Source organism: Arachis ipaensis, chromosome B8 (genome assembly GCF_059453495.1).
Source record: "Arachis ipaensis isolate K30076 ecotype BB chromosome B8, ASM5945349v1, whole genome shotgun sequence".
NCBI lineage: Eukaryota > Viridiplantae > Streptophyta > Magnoliopsida > Fabales > Fabaceae > Arachis > Arachis ipaensis.
The window spans coordinates 67,275,947-67,292,559 of record NC_142443.1 but is presented as its reverse complement, the minus strand read 5'-3'; the positions used below and the strand labels follow the sequence as shown (position 1 = coordinate 67,292,559).

Genomic DNA, 16,613 nt, shown 5'->3' with positions numbered 1-16,613 from the left:
CCACTAGGGTTTACAGAAGTAAGTAATTGATGCATAAATCCACTTCTGGGGCCCACTTAGTGTGTGCTTGGGCTGAGCTTGAGTGTTACACGTGTAGAGGTCATTCCTGGAGTTGAACGCCAGCTTTTGTGCCAGTTTGGACGTTGAACTCCACTTTGCAGCTTGTTTCTGGCGCTGGACGCCAGAATTGGGCAGAGAGCTGGCGTTGAACGCCAGTTTGGGTCGTCTAAACTTGGGCAATGTATGGACTATTATACATTGCTGGAAAGTCCTGGATGTCTACTTTCCAACGCAATTGGAAGTGCGCCATTTCGAGTTCTGTAGCTCCAGCAAATCCACTTTGAGTGCAGGGAAGTTAGAATCCAACAGCATCAGCAGTCCTTCTTCAACCTCTGAATCTGATTTTTGCTCAAGTCCCTCAATTTCAGCCAGAAAATACCTGAAATCACAGAAAAACACACAAACTCATAGTAAAGTCCAGAAATGTGAATTTAACATAAAAACTAATGAAAACATCCCTAAAAGTAACTAGATTCTACTAAAAACATACTAAAAACAATGCCAAAAGGCGTATAAATTATCCGCTCATCACCTGCCACTCTTCTGAGAGTGGAGGACATTTTGGCCCTCAAAGAAAAGCTAGAAAAATTTTAGACTGTGGATTCTGGTGGCCTACTCTTTTTAAAGATGCTGCTGAATTTTGTAAATCTTGCTCCCCATGCCAAAGGTTTGGCAATATATCCAAGAGGGATGAGATGCCTCAACAGATTATGCTTTTCTGTGAAATTTTTTATGTTTGGGGCATTGACTTCATGGATCCATTTCCAAACTCTAATGGTTATCTTTATATACTGTTAGTTGTAGATTATGTTTCTAAATGGGTGGAAGCAATTCCTACCCGTACTAATGATGCTAACACTGTTGTTTCCTTTGTTAGAAACCATATTATCTGTCGCTTTGGATCACCACGAGCAATCGTGAGTGATCAAGACCCTCACTTTTGTAACAGGAGACTAACAGGATTACTGAAGAAGCATGGGATTGTTCACAAAGTAGCAACAGCTTATCATCCCCAGACCAATGGACAAGCAGAAGTATCTAATAGAGAAATAATGTGTATTCTGGAGAAGATAGTAAAGCCTCATAGGAAGGACTGGAGTGCCAGGCTACAAGATGCACTCTGGGCATATAGAACAGCATATAAGACACCCATTGGGATGAGACCCTTCCACTTAGTGTATGGAAAGGCTTGCCACCTTTCAGCAGAGGTGGAACACAAGGATTTCTGGGCTGTGAGGGAGTGCAACATGAATTTTGAAGAAGCTGGTGCTGAAAGGAAGCTGCAACTAACAAAATTGGAGAATCTTTGCCTAGAAGCATATGACAACTCCATGCGATACAAAGAGAAGATGAAGGCTATCCATGACAAGCACATAAAAAGGAGAGAATTCAGACCAAGGGAGTTAGTTCTTCTTTATAATTCCAGACTGAGGCTTATGCCAGGCAAACTACGATCAAGATGGCAAGGTCCTTACAGAGTAGAAAAGGCAGAGCCATACGGAGTTTTTCACCTGCGTTATCCTTCTAGTTCAAAATTCATCAAGGTCAATGGACATCGTCTAAAGCTTTATCATGGTGAGAAGATGAAGGATCACAAAGAACTTGAGGTCTTCCTCTTGGAAGACCCACCAACAGAAGCAGAATGAGCCTGAAAAATGTCCAACTTAAGGACGTAAAAGCAAAGTGCTAGGTGGGAGACAACCCACTATGGTATGATCGTTCCGTTTCAGTCTTAGTATTATTTTAATTTATTCTATTTTGTTTTTGTTAATGACTCTTCTCATAATTTCTGCATATAGTCTGCATTTGCATTTGCATTCTGCGTTTAAAAAACAAAAAAAACACAAAATGCACGCGACGCGTAAGCGTCGCTGACGCGTCCGCGTCATAGGTGCATTCGAAACAAGGAAGAAAAGAAGTAGAGAGTTACGCGGTAGCGTGGCTGGAAGCGTGCCTTAGGCACAAGCATGCCCACACGAAGTCGTGTCCTACGCATCCGTGTCATTTGAAAAATTAGCCCACGCGTGCGTGTCGCCCATGCGCACGCGTGACCCTGCAAAATCGACGTAAAAAGGTGTATGGCAGAGAGTTATAATGGAGTGGGGCTGGAATGATGCTGGAAGCACAAGCCCTATCACATGGACGTGTGCCCCACGTGTCCGCATGATTTTTCAAAAAGAGGCAATTCACGCGTGCGCGTCACTCACGTGCATGCGTCACCCAAAATTTTTGCAAAATACGAAAGAAACAGAAAGTTGTGCGTATGCGAGGCTGCTCTCGCACCAATGGCACAATTCATTTCACGCGAACGCATGACCCACACGTCCGCGTCACTGGAACATAGTGCTAATCACGCGAACACATGCTCCACGCGTCCGCGTCGCCTGCGCCGCACAGCTTATCCAAATCAGCGCCAGATATCTTATCTTTTCTTCCCCAAATCCTAATTTTTCCTTCTCCCTTCTTATTTCTTTCTTCCTTCTTTGTTCTTTCTCACTTTTTACTTTCTCCTTTTTTCTTCTTTTTCACATCCATTATCAAGGTTCTTTTCTTCTTCCTTCTTTACTTTTTCATTATTATTTTTCTTTTTCTTTTATTCATGTTTTCTTATATATTTTTCTTTTTACTTTCATACTCTATGTTTCCTTTTTATTTCTTTTTCTTTTTACATTCTTTTCATTGGTGCTAGAAATTTTATTTGGGTAATTCTTTTCTTCTATAATTGCTTGTGGATTATTAAGGAGTTGTTTGACAATTATCAATAATTATTTTAGGGATGCTTGCATGTTCAAATTCAATACTTTCAATAACATATTTACCATGCATGCTAAGTGTTTGTGAAAAAGCCCGTATGGCATTGTGAATTATTTTTAAATTATTCTATTTTACTACTCTAATACCTATTTTTTTTTCTCAAAACCCCTTTTTATATATTATTCATTCAATATAATTGTCAATACAAATAGGTTGTTAGTTTAACAGACTTGATAATCAAATTGGGCAATTAATGCTTGATCTATGCTACTCATGCCTTTGCCGGCATGTGATGAGCGGATAATTTATACGCTTTTTGGCATTGTTTTTACATAGTTTTTAGTATGATTTAGTTAGTTTTTAGTATATTTTTATTAGTTTTTAATTAAAATTCACATTTCTGGACTTTACTATGAGTTTGTGTGTTTTTTTGTAATTTCAGGTATTTTCTGGCTGAAATTGAGGGACTTGAGAAAAAATCAGATTCAGAGGTTGAAGAAGGACTGCATATGCTGTTGGATTCTGACCTCCCTGTACTCAAAGTGAATTTTACGGAGCTACATAACTCCAAATGGCGCGCTCTCAATTGCGTTGGAAAGTAGACATCCAGGGCTTTCCAGCAACATATAATAGTTCATACTTTGATTAAGGATAGACGATGTAAACTGGCATTGAACGCAAGTTCTATGCTACATTATGGAGTCAAACGCAAGAAACAGTTTGCAAAGTGGAGTTAAACGCCAGAAATAGGTTATAAACTGGCGTTCAACTCCAAGAAAGACCTCTACATGTGTAAAGCTCAATGCTCAGTCCAAGCACACACCAAGTGGGCCCCAGAAGTGGATTTCTGCATCATTTACTCATTTCTGTAAACCCTAGTAACTAGTTTAGTATAAATAGGACTTTTTACTATCTTTATAGAGATCTTTGATCAGTTTTATGCTATCTTAGACTTTCATGGGGGCTGGCCATTCGGCCATACCTGGACCATTATCACTTATGTATTTTCAAACGGTAGAATTTCTAACACCATAGATTAAGGTGTGGAGCTTTGCTGTTCCTCATGAATTAATACAAAGTACTACTGTTTTTCTATTCAATTCAAGCTTATTCCTATTCTAAGATATCCATTCGCACCCAAGAACATGATGAATGTGATGATTACGTGATGCTCATCATCATTCTCACTTATGAATGCGTGCTTGACAAACACTTCCGTTCTACATGCAAACAAGCTAGAATGAATATCTCTTAGATATCTAATACAGAGGACCGAGTCCGAGATACTAGAATCTTCATGGTATAAGTTAGAACCCATGGATGGCCATTCTTGAGATCCGGAAAGTCTAAACCTTGTTTGTGGTATTCCGAGTAGGATCTGGGAAGGGATGGCTGTGACGAGCTTCAAACTCGCGAGTGCTGGGCGTAGTGACAGACGCAAAAGGATAGTAAATCCTATTCCAATATGATCGAGAACCGACAGATGATTAGCCATGCAGTGACAGCGCATTGGACCATTTTCACAGAGAGGATGGGATGTAGCCATTGACAACGGTGATGCCCTACATAAAGCTTGCCATGGAAAGGAGTAGGAATGGTTGGATGAAGACAGCAGGAAAGCAGAGATTCAGAGGAACGAAAGCATCTCTATACTCTTATCTGAAATTCTCACCAATGAATTACATAAGTATCTCTATCCTAGTTCATATTTTAATTATCTATTTAATTATTAAAACTCTATAACCATTTGAATCCGCCTGACTGAGATTTACAAGGTGACCATAGCTTGCTTCAAGCCGACAATCTCCGTGGGATCGACCTTTAGTCACGTAAGGTTTATTACTTGGACGACCCAGTGCACTTGCTGGTCAGTTGTGCGAAGTTGTGACAAAGAATTAAGATTATGAACGTGCGTATAAAGTTTTCAGCGCCGTTACCAAGGAATGGAACCGTCACGATTTCTGTGCACCAAGTTTTTGGCGCCGTTGCCGGGGATTGTTCGAGTTTGGACAACTGACGGTTCATCTTGTTGCTCAGATTAGGTAATTTTATTTTAATTTTAAGCTTTTTATTTCTTATTTTCTAAAAATACAAAAAAAAATTTCTTCTTTTTCGTTTTTCCCAATTAAATTTTGAAAAAAAAATCAAAAAATTTTAATAAAATAATAAAACCAAAAATATTTGATGTTTCTTGTTTGAGTCTAGAGTCAAGTTTTAAGTTTGGTGTCAATTGCATCTTTTTAATCTTCTAAAAATTATTTTCGAAAATTTCATGCATTGCATTCTTCATGATCTTCAAGTTGTTCTTGGCCAGTCTTCTTGTTTGATCTTCATATTTTCTTGTTTTGTGTCTTTTCTTGTTTTTCATATGCATTTTCAATTTGTTAGTGTCTAAAGTTTGATAATTTCTAAGCTTGGTGTCTTGTATGTTTTTCTTTTCTTGAAAATTATCAAAAATAAGTCTTGATGTTCATCTTGATCTTCAAAGTGTTCTTGGTATTCATGTTGACATTCAAAGTGTTCTTGCATGCATTGTGTGTTTTGATTCATAATTTTTATGTTATGTGTCATTTTTGTGTTTTTTTTCTCTTTCATCATTAAAATTCAAAAATCAAAAAATTATCTTTCCCTTTTTTTTTCTCTCATAAAATTTTTGAAAATTTGAGTTGACTTTTTCAAAAATTTTTAAAATCAAGTTGTTTCTTATGAGTCAAATCAAATTTTCAATTTAAAGATTCTATCTTTTTCAAATCTTTTTCAAAAAATAAATCTTTCTCATTTTTCCTTTCATAATTTTTGGAAATTCCAAAATGATTTTCAAAAATCTTTTTCTTATTTCTATTTCAAATTTTCAAAATTAATGCTAACAATTAATGTGATTGATTCAAAAATTTTAAGTTTGTTACTTGCCTAGTAAGAAATTTTCAATCTTCAAACTCTAGAATCATATCTTTTTAGTTTCTTGTTAGTCAAGTAATCAACTTTAATTTTCAAAATCAAATCTTTTTAAAATTCTTTTTCAAATCTTTTTCAAAATAAATTTCAATCACATCTTTTTCAAAATCAATTTCAAAATCTTTTCTAACTTCTTTTCTAACCTCTTATCTTTTTAATTTGATTTTCAAATCTTTTTTAATCAATCTTATCTTTTTGTTTCAATCATATCTTTTTCAAAACTACCTAATTAATTCTCTCTCTAATTTTCGAAAATCCCTTCCCTCTTTTTCAAAAAAAAATTTCTTTTTAATTAATTAATTGTTTTAAAAATTTAATTTAATTTGATTTCAATTTTAATTTTCAAAATTTAACTTTAAATTTTAATTTTAATTTAATTAATTTTCGAAATTTCCTCTCTCTCATCTCCTTCTAATTATTTATTTATTTATTTATTTACTAACACTTCTCTTCATCTCAAAATTTGAACCCTCTCTTCCTCTTGGTGTTCGAATTTCTCTTCTTTTATTCTTATCTTCTTCTACTCACATAAAGGAATCTCTATACTGTGACATAGAGGATTCCATATTTTCTTTTCTGTTTTCTTCTTTTTCATATGAGCAGGAACAAGGATAAGAACATTCTTGTTGAGGCTGATCCTGAACCTGAAAGGACTCTGAAGAGGAAGCTAAGGAAAGCTAAAGCACAACTCTTTAGAGAAAATCTGACAGAAATTTTCGAAAAAGAAGGAGACATAGCCGAAAATAATAATAATGCAAGGAAGATGCTTGGTGACTTTACTGCACCAAATTCCAATTTACATGGAAGAAGTATCTCAATCCCTGCCATTGGAGCAAACAATTTTGAGCTTAAGCCTCAATTAGTTTCTCTGATGCAACAGAATTGCAAGTTTCATGGACTTCCATCAGAAGATCCTTTTTAGTTCTTAACTGAATTCTTGCAGATCTGCGATACTGTTAAGACCAATGGGGTTGATCCCGAGGTCTACAGGCTTATGCTTTTCCTATTTGCTGTAAGAGACAGAGCTAGAGTATGGTTGGACTCTCAACCTAAAGACAGCCTGAACTCTTGGGATAAGCTGGTCACGGCTTTCTTAGCCAAATTCTTTCCTCCTCAAAAGCTTAGCAAGCTTAGAGTGGATGTTCAAACCTTCAGACAGAAAGAAGGAGAATCCCTCTATGAAGCTTAGGAGAGATACAAGGAACTGACCAAAAAGTGTCCTTCTGACATGCTTTTAGAATGGACCATCCTGGATATATTCTATGATGGTCTGTCTGAGTTATCAAAGATATCACTGGACCATTTTGCAGGTGGATCCATCCACCTAAAGAAAACGCCTGCAGAAGCTCAAGAACTCATTGACATGGTTGCAAATAACCAGTTTATGTACACTTCTGAAAGGAATCCTATGAGTAATGGGATGCCTATGAGGAAGGGAGTTCTTGAAATTGATACTCTGAATGCCATATTGGCTCAGAATAAAATATTGACTCAGCAAGTCAATATGATCTCTCAGATTCTGAATGGATTGAAGGAATCATCCAACAGTACTAAAGTGGCATCTTCTGAAGAAGAAGCTTATGATCCTGAGAACCCTGCAATAGCAAACCTTTTCCATCATCCACTCAGCAACAGACAGAGAATTCTGAGCAGAATCCATCTAGCTTAGCAAATATAGTCTCTGATCTATCTAAGGCCACTGTGAGTTTCATGAATGAAACAAGGTCCTCCATTAGAAATTTGGAGGCACAAGTAGGCCAGCTGAGTAAAAGGGTCACTGAAACTCCTCCTAGTACTCTTACAAGCAATATAGAAGAGAATCCAAAAAAGAGAGTGTAAAGGCATTGATTTAACCATCATGGCCAAACCTACAAGGGAGGGAGAGGACATGAATCCCAGTGAGGAAGACCTCCTGGGACGTCCAGTGATCAACAAGGAGTTTTCCTCTGAGAAACCAAAGGAATCTGAGGCTTATCTAGAGACCATAGAGATTCCATTGAACCTCCTTATGCCATTCATGAGCTCTGATGAGTATTCTTCTTCTGAAGAGAATGAATATGTCACTGAAGAGCAAGTTGCCAAGTACCTTGGTGCGATCATGAAGCTGAATGCCAAATTATTCGGTAATGAGACTTGGGAAAATGAACCTCCCTTGCTCATCAATGAACTGGGTGATCTGGATCAACTGACATTGCCTCAGAAGAAACAGGATCCTGGAAAGTTCTTAATACCTTGTACCATAGGCACCATGACCTTTGAGAAGGCTCTATGTGAACTTGGGTCAGGGATAAACCTCATGCCACTCTCTGTAATGGAGAAACTGGGAATCTTTGAGGTGCAAGCTGCTAGAATCTCATTAGAGATGGCAGACAACTCAAGAAAACAGGCTTATGGACAAGTAGAGGACGTGCTAGTAAAGGTTAAAGGCCTTTACATCCCTGCTAATTTCATAATCCTAAACACTGGGAAGGATGAGGATGAATCCATCATCCTTGGAAGACCCTTCCTAGCTACAGCAAGAGCTGTGATTGATGTGGACAGAGGAGAATTGATCCTTCAACTGAATGAGGACAACCTTGTGTTTAAAACTCAAGGATCTCCTTCTGTAACCATGGAGAGGAAGCATGAAAAGCTTCTCTCACTGCAGAGTCAACCAAAGCCCCCATAGTCAAACTCTAAGTTTGGTGTTGAACCCCCACATTCAAACTCTAAGTTTGGTGTTGGGAGGTTCCAACCTTGCTCTGAACATCTATGAGGCTCCATGAGAGATCAGTGTCAAGCTATTGACATTAAAGAAGCACTTATTGGGAGGCAACCCAATGTTATCTAATTATACTTATTTATTTTCTAGTGCTATTTTATGTTTTCTTTAGGTTGATGATCATGTGAAGTCACAAAAACTACTGAAAAATCAAAAACAGAATGAAAAATAGAATGAAAAATAGCACACCCTGGAGGAGAACAGTCTGGCGTTTAAACGCCAGAAAACAAGTATCTATCTGGCGTTTAACGCCAGAAACAGGCACCAAGCTGGTGTTAAACGCCAGAAACAAGCTACATTTGGGCGTTTAACGCCAGAAACAGGCAGCAGTCTGGCGTTAAACGCCTGGATTGCACAGCAAGGGCGTTTTACATGCCTAATTGGAGTAGGGATGTTAAGTCCTTGACCCCACTTGATCTGTGGACCCCACAGGATCCCCACCACTTCTTCTCTCCTCTTCACACCTTTTCATAACTCTCTTCTCCAAAATAACCTACACCAATTCCCCTCCAAAACCATCATACACCCACCTACACCCACCCACTCAAATTCAAACCATCACTCCTTCCTTTTCACACATCATAACCACCTTAAACCCCCAGTGGTCGAACCATTCACACACCTCCATCTCCTCCATCTCTTCTTCTTCTCATCCTTTCTTACTTCTTTTGCTCGAGGACGAGCAAACCTCCTAAGGCCAGAGACATCCTCATTGAAGAGGATAAGCCCATCATTAAGAAAAGGATGGAGCAAACAAGAGATCATGGACCTCAACATGAGCATGAGGATATTTCTCACCATGAAATCCCTGAGATGCCTCAAGGGATGCACTTCCCTCCACAAAACTATTGGGAACAAATCAACACTTTCTTAGGAGAATTAAGTTCCAACATGGGACAACTAAGGGTGGAGTACCAAGAGCACTCCATCATCCTCCATGAAATTAGAGAAGATCAAAGAGCTATGAGGATGGAGCAAGAAAGACAAGGAAGAGACATAGAGGAGCTCAAGAGCACCATTGGTTCTTCAAGAAGAGGAAGACGCCACCCTCACTAAGGTGGACTCATTCCTTAATCTCCTTTTTTATTTATTTTCCTGTTTTTTAATTTTTTTTAGCTTTATGTTTATTTATATTTGTGTCTTATTACATAATCATTAGTGTCTAAGAGTCAATGCCTTAAAGCTATGAATATAAATCCACCACCTCTCTTAAATGAAAACTGTTTTAAAAACAAAAAGAACAAGAAGTACAGGGTTTCGAATTTATCCTTGAAATTAGTTTAATTATTTTGATGTGGTGACAATACTTTTTGTTTTCTGAATGAATGCTTGAACAGTGCATATGTCTTTTGAAGTTGATGTTTATGAATGTTAAATATGTTGGCTCTTGAAGAATAAGGAAAAAGGAGACATGTTATTTGATAATCTGAAAAATCATAAAAATGATTCTTGAAGCAAGAAAAAGCAGTGAATACAAAAGCTTGTAGAAAAAAAAAAGAGAGAAAAAAAATAGCGAAAAAGAAAAAATGGGGAAAGAAAAAGAAAAAGCAAGCAGAAAAAGCCAAAAGCTCTTAAAACCAAAAGGCAAGAGGAAAAAGCCAATAGCCCTTAAAACCAAGAGGCAAGGGTAATAAAAAGGATCCAAGGCTTTGAGCATCAGTGGATAGGAGGGCCTAAAGGAATAAAATCCTGGCCTAAGCGGCTAAACCAAGCTGTCCCTAACCATGTGCTTGTGGCGTGAAGGTGTCAAGTGAAAACTTGAGACTGAGCGGTTAAAGTCAAGGTCCAAAGCAAAAAGAAGAGTGTGCTTAAGAACCCTGGACACCTCTAATTGGGGACTTTAGCAAAACTGAATCACAATCTGAAAAGGTTGACCCAGTTATGTGTCTGTGGCATTTATGTATCCGGTGGTAATACTGGAAAACAAAGTGCTTAGGGCCACGGCCAAGACTCATAAAGTAGCTGTGTTCAAGAATCAACATACTGAACCAGGAGAATCAATAACACTATCTGAATTCTAAGTTCCTATAGATGCCAATCATTCTGAACCTCAATGGATAAAGCGAGATGCCAAAACTATTCAAGAGGCAAAAAGCTACAAGTCCCGCTCATTTGATTGGAGCTAAGTTTCATTGATATTTTGGAATTTATAGTATATTCTCTTCTTTTTATCCTATTTTATTTTCAGTTGCTTGGGGATAAGCAACAATTTAAGTTTGGTGTTGTGATGAGCGGATAATTTATACGCTTTTTGGCGTTGTTTTTACATAGTTTTCAGTATGATTTAGTTAGTTTTTAGTATATTTTATTATTTTTTAATTAAAATTCACATTTCTAGACTTTACTATGAGTTTGTGTGTTTTTCTGTGATTTCAGGTATTTTCTGGCTGAAATTGAGGGACTTGAGCAAAAATCAGATTCAGAGGTTGAAGAAGGGCTACAGATGCTGTTGGATTCTGACCTCCCTGCACTCAAAGTGGATTTTCTGGAGCTGCGTAACTTCAAATGGCGCGCTCTCAATTGCGTTGGAAAGTAGACATCCAGGGCTTTCCAGAAATATATAATAGTCCATACTTTGATTAAGGATAGACGACGTAAACTGGCGTTGAACGCCAGTTCCATGCTGTATTCTGGAGTCAAACGCCAGAAACAGGTTGCAAAGTGGAGTTAAACGCCAGAAATAGGTTACAAACTGGTGTTCAACTCCAAGAAAGACCTCTACATGTGTAAAGCTCAATGCTCAGCCCAAGCACACACCAAGTGGGCCCCGGAAGTGGATTTCTGCATCATTTACGCATTTCTGTAAACCCTAGTAACTAGTTTAGTATAAATAGGACTTTTTACTATCTTTATAGAGATCTTTGATCAGTTTTATGCTATCTTAGACTTTCATGGGGGTTGGCCATTTGGCCATGCCTGGACCATTATCACTTATGTATTTTCAAACGGTAGAGTTTCTACACACTATAGATTAAGGTGTGGAGCTCTGCTGTTCCTCATGAATTAATACAAGGTACTACTATTTTTCTATTCAATTCAAGCTTATTCCTATTCTAAGATATCCATTCGCACCCAAGAACATGATGAATGTGATGATTATCTGACGCTCATCATCATTCTCACTTATGAACGCGTGCCTGATAAACACTTCCGTTCTACATGCAAACAAGCTAGAATGAATATCTCTTAGATATCTAATACAGAGGACCGAGTCCGAGATATTAGAATCTTCGTGGTATAAGTTAGAACCTATGGATGGCCATTCTTGAGATCCGGAAAGTCTAAACCTTGTCTGTAGTTGACGTTAATATTTTTGCCAGTAAAGAATATCATAAAAACAATCGCGTTGTAGATATAGTCTCTAAACCGACAAAAATCCCTTCGTACAAACGTTTTGGTTGTCACAAATAACAAACCCCTTTGAAATTGATAACCGAGTATTCAAACCTAGGGTCGTCTTCTCAAGGAATTGCAGGGAAGTATGTTCTTATTATTGGTTATGAAGATTGTAAATTGGGGGTTTGGAAGTTTGGGCAATGCGCACAGGTATATTTTCGAGCAATAAAAAAAATAACTGTAAAATAAACTCTTGGCAAGGTATTATAACTGGAAGTCCTATCCTGGTTATCCTTATCAATTGTAATGAGAATTGGATTTTTCTCCGAATTTGTTAACCTCTAACTATGAAGGTAAGTTAAGTGGAGGAATTAATTCTGATTCCTCAAGTGCTAGTCTTTCCTTGAGAAAGGCTAGAGTTATTGGAATTATGAATTAATGAAATGAAGAAATCCAATTTTCAATCAACAATGAGTTTGATAACTCAAGTGTCTCCGATGATTCAACCAAAGCCAAAAGGGAGAAAAATATCTAAATTAAATTGAAAGCAAAGTAAGATTAAATCTTAAACACCTCAAATAAAGATTTATGAATCAAATGGGCAGCATAAGTCTGAATACCTCAAATTATATTAAATAAAATATTCAAACCATAACATAGAAAAGTTCATAAATTAAATTGGAAAAATAAATAAAAATAAAGAACCTGGGATTGAGAGTCACTCCTAAAACTAAGAGAAGTCCTAAATCCTAATCTTAAGAGAGAGGAGAGAACCTCTCTCTCTAAAACTACATCTAAAACATGAAAAGTAAATTATGAGAGCCTCTCTTATGAATGGATGCATTCCTCCACTTTATAGCCTCTAATCTGTGTTTTCTGGGTCGAGAACTGGGTAAAAAATAGCCCAGAATTCGCTGGTTGCGAATTCATTTGCGCTGATTTCCGTCACTTTCGATGCGGTCGCATGGATCACGCGGTCGCATCGCCTAGCGTCAGGGGAACTATAACATATTATATATCAAATCGAAGCCCCGGACGTTAGCTTTCCAACACAACTGGAACCGCATCGTTTGGACCTCTATATCTAAAGTTATAGCCATTTGAGTGCAGAGAGGTCAGGCTGGACAGCTTAGCAATTTCTTCATCTTCTTGTATTCCTTCCACTTTCGCATGCTTCCTTTCTATCCTCCAAGCCATTCCTGCCTTATAATATCTGAAAACACTTAACATACATATCAAGGCATCTAATGGTAATAAGAGAGGATTAATAATAAGGAAATATAAGATAAAAGAAGAAAGGTTTTAAAATAAAAACACATAATCAGGAAAGAAATATAAAACCATGCAAATAGTATGAATAAGTGGGTAAAGAGTTGGTAAAAATCACTCAATTGAGCACAAGATAAACCATGAAATAGTGGTTTATCAACCTCCCCACACTTAAACACTAGCATGTCCTCATGCTAAGTTCAAGAGAAGCTATAAAGAAATGAAGAGGAATGGTAAAATGCAACCTATGAATGCAACTATATGCAAAATGTTCCTACCTACTTGGTTAAAGTAAATAAAATTCTTCAAGACAAAAAAATAATTCAAATTCCACTAATTCAAATCATACAATAAAAAGCAAGTAAACTTGTAAGAAGACAGCTCATGAAAGAAGGGAACATAGAATCAAGCATTGAACCCTTACTGGTAGTGTATATTACTCTAATCTCTCAAGTGTCTAGGGTTAATCACTCTATTCTTCTCTAATCATGCTTTCTAAACCTTGTTCTTCATCTAACCAATCAACAAATATTTAGCATACTAATGCAAATATCATGAGGTCTTTTCAAGGTTGTAATGGGGCTGAGGTAAAGGTAAGGATATATGTATGGCTAAGTGAGCTTTATAAATTGAATCTTTAATTAACCTAAGCTCTCACCTAATATACATATACTCTATATACTTTTTAAATTCATGCCTAGCTACCCATAATTCCCACTTTTGTATAATTCCCATACTCATGTACCAAATTTTCTTTAATTTTTTATCACATGTGCATTGATCTTTTATTAAACTTAATATTGGGGTAATTTTGTCCCCTTATTTATTTATTTTATATATATATATTTTTTTTCTCTTTTTTTTTGTAGAGAAATAAACATAACTTATCAATGCACATGAATTTTCTATTATTTTTCTATTTTGGTTTTTCATGAGTAGGTTCCCAAATTCCTAATATTTAAATAAATTAGAAACATGTTACATTCCCTTATCAACCCATGTTCCCAAAGTTTCACCACACTTATTTGCTACACAATCTCTATCTTAAGCTAACCAAAGATTCAATTGGGATAATTAATTTATTTTCCGCTTAAGGCTAGTGATGTGGTTATAGAACAAGAGGGGATTAAAAGCTCAAGGGGCTGACAAAGGTGATGTAAAAGGTAGGCTTATTTGGGATAAGTGAGCTAATAACAAATAATGGCCTCAATCATATGCAAGCATGTAAATATACTAAATAATGGACATATAGAATGGAACAAAGCAAAGATTGCAGTTATAGAGAAGAAAACACACAAGAATAAAAATTTTATGGTTAAATAATGTAACCATATAAATAAGCTCAAATCTCACAGGTTGTGTGTTCTTTGGCTGAAAAACCATGTTCCAAATACAACTTCAAACAAGTTTTAACATAAAAATTTTTGTTTTAAATTAGTGAAAATTTTCAAAAAATAGGATCTTAAGAAGAAACTTATTATTTTAACCAAGCAGTAACTAAATGCAAAAATCGAATGAACATGCAATTAAATATGCAAATGCAACAATTAATAAAGAAAATAAAATATTGGTGTTTGAGATAGGAAAATACTAACCCATGGAGATCGGTATCGACCTCCCCACACTTAAAGATTGCACCGTCCTCGGTGCATGCTAAGATGTGCAAGTGGATGGGGTTTGTGGTTTCTCAGCTGGGCTCTTTTTGTTCCTTTCCTTGCTGTTGATTTGGGAGTAGCTTTCTCCTTTCCTTTCTTGGTGGCCATCCTGAAAAAGGGAAGAGAAAGTAAGTTAAAATCAAAGAGATATATATAGCAAGGAAGAGAACGGAAAAGGTGGTGATGGATGCACATTAAGATATAACTGACATTAACACATGCTCGCGAGTACATGTGAAAAGCCATCAATGGAAAATAGCTAGTGCATATAAGGACAAGTGAATGCAAGGTGTTTATTGGCATGCCGGCAAAGGGCATGAGTAGCATAGACCAAGCATTACTTGTAATAAATCACCATATTTGTATTGATAATTATATTCAATTAATAAAATAGTAAAGGGAGTTTATGAAAAGCAAGCATTCAGAGTAGTAGGATAAAAGATACTGAAAAGCAGTGGACAATGCCATACGGGCGTTTTCACAAACACATAGCATGCATGTTAAATAATTTAATGAAAATAATAAATTGAACATGCAAGCAACCCTTTAAAAATAAATATATATAATTGTCAAATAATTTCTCTAATAATCCCCAAGTAAAATATAGAAATAATGACCCAAATAAATTTCTAACACCAATGAAAATAATGCAATGAATGAAAGTATGTAAATAAACTAAAATAAAATAAAAAGAAAAATAAGAGAGATGAGAAGGGACAGAAGATAAGAAAAAAAGAAGAAAGAAATAAGAAAAGATAAGAAAAATAAGGATTCGGAGAAGAAAAGATAAGAAAACTGGCACTAATCTGGATAGGTTGTGCGACGCTGGTGACGCGATCGCGTGGGTGACGCGGTTGCGCGGTGCGCGATATGGTTGGGTGACGCGGACGTGTGGGGCACGCGATCGCGTGACTCGATTTGTGCTAGTGGCACGAGTGCAGCCTCGCGGTCGCACAACTCTCTGTTCAAAACTTAGTATTGCCAAAATCCAGGGTGACGCGGTCGCGTGGTCGACACGATCGCGCAGGTGGTCATCTTATTAAAATAACGCGGCCGCGTGGGGCACGCGGTCGTGTGGTAGGGCTTGGGCTGCCAGCACGAGTCCAGCCCAACTCCAGCTTAACTTTCGGCCATGCACCTGTTTGACGTCGATTTTCAGGTCACGCGGCCGCGTGGGGCACGCGGTCACGTGGGAAGCCATTATTCCCATATGACACGGTCGCGTGGGCGAATTGTGCCACTGGCACGCCTCCAGCCTCGGTCCAGCGTGACTCTCTGTTCGTTTTTATTTTCTCTTCTCTCCTTGCAACGCAGACGTGTCGCGTGCTCGCTTTTTTTTTTATCTGAAAAATGAAGAATGCAGTGTTAAGATGAATGTTATGCAAAACTCCAGGTTCAATAAAATAAAATAAAATAAAACTAGAAAACAAATAAAACTAAATAAAAATGAAAAAGGAACAATCATACCATGGTGGGTTGTCTCCCACCTAGCACTTTTAGTTAAAGTCCTTAAGTTGGACATTTGATGAGCTTCCTGTTATGGTGGCTTATGCTTGAACTCATCCAGGAATCTCCACCAATGTTTGTGATTCCAGTAGCCTCCGGGGTCCCAAACTAGGCATGTAAAACCCTTGAGCAGCTTCAAAAAGATTTTTAGGCTCCCGGGGTGCTGGATGTCAGAATAGATTCCAGGATCCCAAATCTTGCTTTTACACCCATCCTTGTCAGGATCTGTATTTTTCCAGCCGGGTGAAAGGTGATCTGAATTCTCACTGCAGCGACCAAACAGCTTTCTAGACCCATTCAGTTGAGCTTTATACCAA

General features: G+C 37.3%; 1 non-coding gene across 1 annotated transcript; it reads right to left on the bottom strand.

Annotated features, from left to right (window-relative positions):
* Positions 1-6,895: 6,895 nt before the first annotated feature.
* LOC148548427 (small nucleolar RNA R71) lies at positions 6,896-7,003 on the bottom strand. Its single transcript, XR_015897196.1, has one exon. It is a non-coding gene; the product is annotated as a small nucleolar RNA R71 (small nucleolar RNA).
* Between the last annotated feature and the right edge of the window lie 9,610 nt (positions 7,004-16,613).